Source organism: Diadema antillarum, unplaced genomic scaffold (genome assembly GCF_040938485.1).
Source record: "Diadema antillarum isolate AM-2024a unplaced genomic scaffold, OU_Dant_1.0 scf00000181, whole genome shotgun sequence".
Taxonomy (NCBI): Eukaryota; Metazoa; Echinodermata; class Echinoidea; order Diadematoida; family Diadematidae; genus Diadema; species Diadema antillarum.
In genome coordinates this window covers 860,154-866,183 of record NW_027271070.1, presented here as the reverse complement: position 1 = coordinate 866,183, position 6,030 = coordinate 860,154, and positions in this window count along the sequence as shown.

Genomic DNA, 6,030 nt, shown 5'->3' with positions numbered 1-6,030 from the left:
GAGGGCTTCGTGTTATAGTAAGCTATAATCAGTAGTGATCGAGGTGGCTTCGTGTTCGAGCGGTATAACAAGCAACGGTGGACAGCTCTACACGTGTACCATCAGGTATGTATATCACTCGTCATATATATATATATATATATATATATATATATATACATACATATACACACTTGGTGATTCTATCCTTCTATGAAGAGTGCTCGATATCCTCAAAGGAAGAGCTTTAGACAGAAGTATTGCAACAAGTTCACTCGGTTGACATCAGGTTCATCCGTATTTTATTGCTACTCGGAGTTTCATGCCACCTTCATTTAGGGGCAATCATCAGGCAATGATCACTGCCTGATGATTGCCCCTAAATGAAGGTGGCATGAAACTCCGAGTAGCAATAAAATACGGATGAACCTGATGTCAACCGAGTGAACTTGTTGCAATACTTCTATAAATACATATATATATATGTATATCAGATATATTTACATATATTATATCCTTTCTTTCTGGTGCCCCACTCGGGATTAATCAGCTGAATAGGAAAAAAAGGCTCCCCCATGCATTTTTCCCCTTTCTCGTGCCACCAATGCCCCCTCGTTACGGGGTTGTTTCCTTCCTAAAAACAAATACATGTATTAAAAAATAATATACTAGTACAGTGGTCACTGCAGAACCTTGATGATATACATTTTAAAAGAAAAGAGAACTAACTATACCCTAGTTGGATGTAGGGGGCAGTTTTCTTTCGTTATAACGAAGTTTCGTTATAACTGAACAAATACAATATTCAACGAAAAAAAGGAAACCACGCAAATTATGATGTTCTGTTTGCTGAATACTCATCATACACTGGAAAGCTATGTAAAATGGAATGGGACCTTTCAAATTCCGTTTGAATATTACAATTAAAAGGGAGCATAAAGTTGTTTGTAATATCACGCATGTATATAGAAAATGACGGTTTATAGGATTCGGTTATACATTTCGCTATTCCAAAGGTTCGTTTCTTATACTGAAGTTTGTTACTCCGAAGGCTCCTTATTCCGAAGTTTCGCCATTCTAAGGATTCAGTAGGTTTATTTATTTGAAGCTTCACACTTCTGAAGATTCGTTTTTCCAAAAGTTCATAATTTAGATAAAAATATATCATTCGTTTTCCGAAGGTTCGTCGGTCAGAAATTAAAATGATCAGGCTCGTCATTCAAAAGGTTTGTAATTTACTAACTGAGAAAGGATCATTATTCCGAAGGTTCGTTGTTGCGAAGGTTTTTTAATCCGAAAATGTAATAAAGTTTGTCATCCCGAAGATGGTTTGCTAATAAAAAGAAAAGTGACACAGGCTACGTATTTCGAAGGTTCAGTTTTCTTAAGACAATTATAAGGTTTGGAATTCCTAAGATTTGTTAGTGGACTCACCTTTTTCTTTTCTGGATTAACGAAACGTTTTTTGTTTGTTTGTTTGTTTGTTTGTTTGTTTTGGTTTTTGTTTTGTTTTGTTGTTGTGGTTGTTTTTTTGGTTTTGTTTTTGTTGTTGTTTTAGGTTGTTGTTTTTTTTTTAATGTTCCGATTAATGAATGTTTGGAATTCCTATCATTTTCGGACAAACGCACCGTCGTAATAAGAACCATATTCTTTTTTTTTTTTTTTTTTTTTTTTTGGGGGGGGGAATAACGAATCTTTGGAATAACGCCAAAATGTTCGCGAACAAACACTGTTTCATTTCCGAACTAACGGACATTTAGGTGTATCAGAATCTTTGTGTTTTGTAATAAGGAACCTTACTCAATTTCAGATTATTGTCAGATTGTATAACAATAATGCAAGTTCTCCTCGGAAACTTGTGCGTGACACATGGATCGAAAACGCAGTATTGTGAAGCATTCGTCCACGCAGAGACGCTATTTTATTCCGCTACGTATTTTCGGAAGCGATCCGCATTTCGTTATAACAGAGCACATTTCTTTTGATTTTCTTTGTCAGTGGCGCTCGGAAAAGACTTCGTTATAACGAAAATTTCGCTATAACCGTGTTCGTTATAAGCGAATTTTTAAACACAGACTTTAATGGCGAAAATTCTGGGAACAGAAGTTTTGCTTCGTTATTACCGTGTTCGTTGTAACGGGAGTGCAATGTATTGCAAATAAGCTATTAACATCACATGTCATTATCATTGTCATAAATTATCAGAGGATTGTAATTTCCTGTGCACATATCGTTATGTATGTTTTTTTATATTGTTTTTAACAGATTGAACAACGCTCCGTAAAAACATGACATGCTGTCCATATAATAGCACCTGTAAATGAACGTCATTGGAAACACGTCCTGATGAACTTCAAGATGATGTCAAGTCAAGTCGCATCAATGATCGTTGATGTACCGCAAAAAATATGAATAACACATTATCCCTTCCTACACATTATCATATAAGGAAATTAATCATGGTGACGTTATTTTGTTTTTCTTTAATCCGGAACAACAGAGAAAACGTAAACTTTTCACCTTTGTCACGCTGAGTGAAATAGGTCAGCTTCTAAATATTTCCAGCATCCAGAAATGTACGGTATGACATTAATTTTGGTTAATGTATGTTACTAAAATTTTCAGATTCTTTGCAAAATGGTAACATCAAGGCGATGGAAATGTCCGACCACTATACCCATTATACCATTGTCTAATGTTTCTTTTGTGTCCATGAGTATACGTATGTATCAAAGAGAGGTCAGTCTTTATGCTCCACTGACATTAATTCGCTCCGCGAGAATGTGCTCCGCAACATCACCCCAACGACATCTGCTCCGTCGACAATGATTGCTCCGCCGACGACTGAACCACCGACACTTGCTCCGGCGATGTTTCCTTCGAAGATGTATACCACACTGAATTGCCCCGCGCCCCGGCGACGTTTTACTCCAAGGATACGGCAATAACATTGATCTACCATTAGTTCCAGTGGAAATGGCTGCATTTCATATACACAAATTCTGCTGGCACTTGTCCTCATGAACGAGATCCGAAGATATCTTATGACATCTGCTGAACTCAGCTCAATATTGAAATTGTTCTATCAACATATAACTCACATTCTCATGTTCGCATTATATCTTGCCACATTCAAAAAATATGCAGGAATTGTTTTGCACAAGACATATAATTGTTTCTTGAAATACTTGAAGGGTGCTGCCGATTATTTATAGGCAATTATTAATTCGTTCAAATGTTTTATTGGTTATTTAGAAGGCCTAGTATACATTATGCTACGATTTTTTTGGTTTATAATGTTTAAGCCAAGTCATGGCTGTATATATGACAACCCACAGGGCACTAATCGTCAACATATCCGAAGAGTGTTCTTCGTCAAATAGCATTGCGTAAGCTTGTGATTCTAATTCATCGGAGTATCAAGCCTTTGTACTTCATTGTCGGGTATCACCTTCGGAATAAACATTCTACATCCGGCACTGGTGGATGTTTCAGAAAATAATTGTCAGAAGGGAAGGGAAATCTTAAAAGCAAAAATGAATGTCATTCTTAGTTTGATATGTTTCCCCTTCGGCAGTGGGAGATATTTGATGGTCTGTTAATAAATGATTCACCGTAAAGTCCCAAGGTAACAATGATACATTTCAACTATAATAACATGGTATTATATAACCAAAGGTAAACGGATGCCCTGCTCGCAACTCGGCATTCATGGTCGTGATGGTCTTCCGAGGAATCCAATTTGACATGAATTATTAAATTGACTGAAACTACATTTAAAATGAAACTCTTATTATAGGCACATATATTAAAGCTACACGAAACGAAATCATAATTATACAAAACAGTATTCGAATACCACCCACCCACAGCCCTCTTCATATAAACATAATCATTAACATTATGTCGGGATACCAGATCACATACATTTTCATAACATCCAGTGCAAAAAAATATTATAAATTGCTTTCTTATATAGGAATTACACGATGGTGAGGGTGAGGATATCATTATCCAAGGTAACAGTATTGCATAGATGCCCCACGATAGGCGAACATGCGTTTATTCTGTTCTTGTTTATTTTGACATTGTTCATTTCTTTTTCTTTTTCTTTATCGAGCAACGAGGGACAGGCCTATACTTCCAAAGTAGGAGCCTTAGTATTGACGGAAGGGGGAATTGGCGGGAAACTTTTATCTCCCTTTTTAACATCGTTAATTTTTTGCACCGTATCCATTACTTTGGGGGATAAGTACACATGTATAAGGTTGTCAGTGCGGGTCCCCAAATTCCTGTTCCAGATCCATTTGTTACTCCGAATATGAAGGCGTTCGTTATAATCCGAAAATTTTTATTCTGAAAACGAATTAGGTCCTATACGTGGTACGAAATTTATTTCGTTTCAGGATGAACGAACACCCGTGTTCGAATCAAGGAACCATAAAAATAACGAAAGTGTCTGTCTGTCTGTCTCTCTCTCTCTCTCTCTCTCTCTCTTTCATTTTGGAATAATATAACCTTCGAGATGCGAATAATTTTCTTTCATTTTTGGATTAACTATCTTTCAGAACAACGAACTTGCAGAGTGACGAACAGTAACATGATTTTCCCTTTTTTATAATCAAGCACCTCAGAGTCACCGTCAGAAAAGAAAGAATAATAGAGAATCTTCCCCCTTTTCATAGGGCAGTGGAATATAATTCAGGAAAGATATAAAGAAAATAGAAAAAATAACATTATTTTACGCCAATTGATTGATGAAAGAAATGTAGAATCAGGTAACGTTTGCAATCTTGCCAGTGGTCCTCCCCGGAGTCTTCGACTTGAGCTCGCTTCGAAACATCCTTTTCATTCCCGCAGGCCCCAGACTGTTCATGACCTCAGCAGGAATGCGCCACCGCGCGGATTTGTGGTTTACCCCCCCCCCCCCCCCCCCCCAATGCTATCGTGGGATTTTGCTCTTTTTTTTTTTTGAAAAGAAGATGTTCGCACGCAGTGTCTTTTCCGTACCACTGCGCGTTCTGTTTCAATTCGTTTGGGTTGTAGGTTTTTTTTTTTTCCTTGAATTTTCACTATGCTCTATAAACACGTGGAAACGCCCCAGCCATACACTACAGGTAGCTCACCGCAATTTTTGCAGCCAAATACTCGACTTTGTCAACACGAAACCCCCTAAAACAATAAAGAGATGATGGAGTACCTTGTATCGATGCATAAACGAAATATCATTGATGGAGAATAAAATATTCTTTACAAAAAATAAATAAAAATAAAATAGAGTTCAGCCAACATATGAGTTTGTCGTCCCACAAGTTTTACACGTGTTTTTCACAAATTTGATAACATAGTTAGAACATGCATGTCGCCAATTCTCGAGGATGTCGCACACAATGTTGCAGGCTTCTGTTGTGTCGCACAATATTAGAGCTACATGCTCATACCCGTGGCTACCCTGGCGTCGTAAATAGGTAGTTCATAACTACAATCAAACTGAAGCTTACTACAGTACTAGTATACCACCCACAAGATCTTGCGATATTCCTCTGAAACTTGGATTTACTACCTCAACCTCGGTATGCGCAGCTTGATTTTCTTCCCTTTGGAGTTGAATGTGGAGGTTTTGTGTTTCTCTGAAGGAAGAAAAGCGTGTTCGAAAGAAAAAAAAAATCCGGTAAGTCCATTTTCCTTGAAAATCAATCGATTAATGATTTACACTGTCAATCTGAATGTAATCTGTTTGTAAAAATAAAAAATAAAAAACAAACCACGTAACATCGGATTATTTTCAGTCTAAAATCGATGTTTTGGGGCCAATAGCCCACTTATCATAGGCCTACTATAATGCACCATCTGCATAATGAAAACACCAACGTAACTTTGAGATACCAAAAAAAAAATAAAGAATAAATAAATAAATGAATAAATTAGTGCAGGCCGAACTAAAGGCCAAAGAGGCTATCCTAAGCCCGCCGCACACTAGTATTGGAATACGACTCACGACTATGACTGACCGACTTTGGATTTGAAAAAAAAACCCAACAAACAAACAAA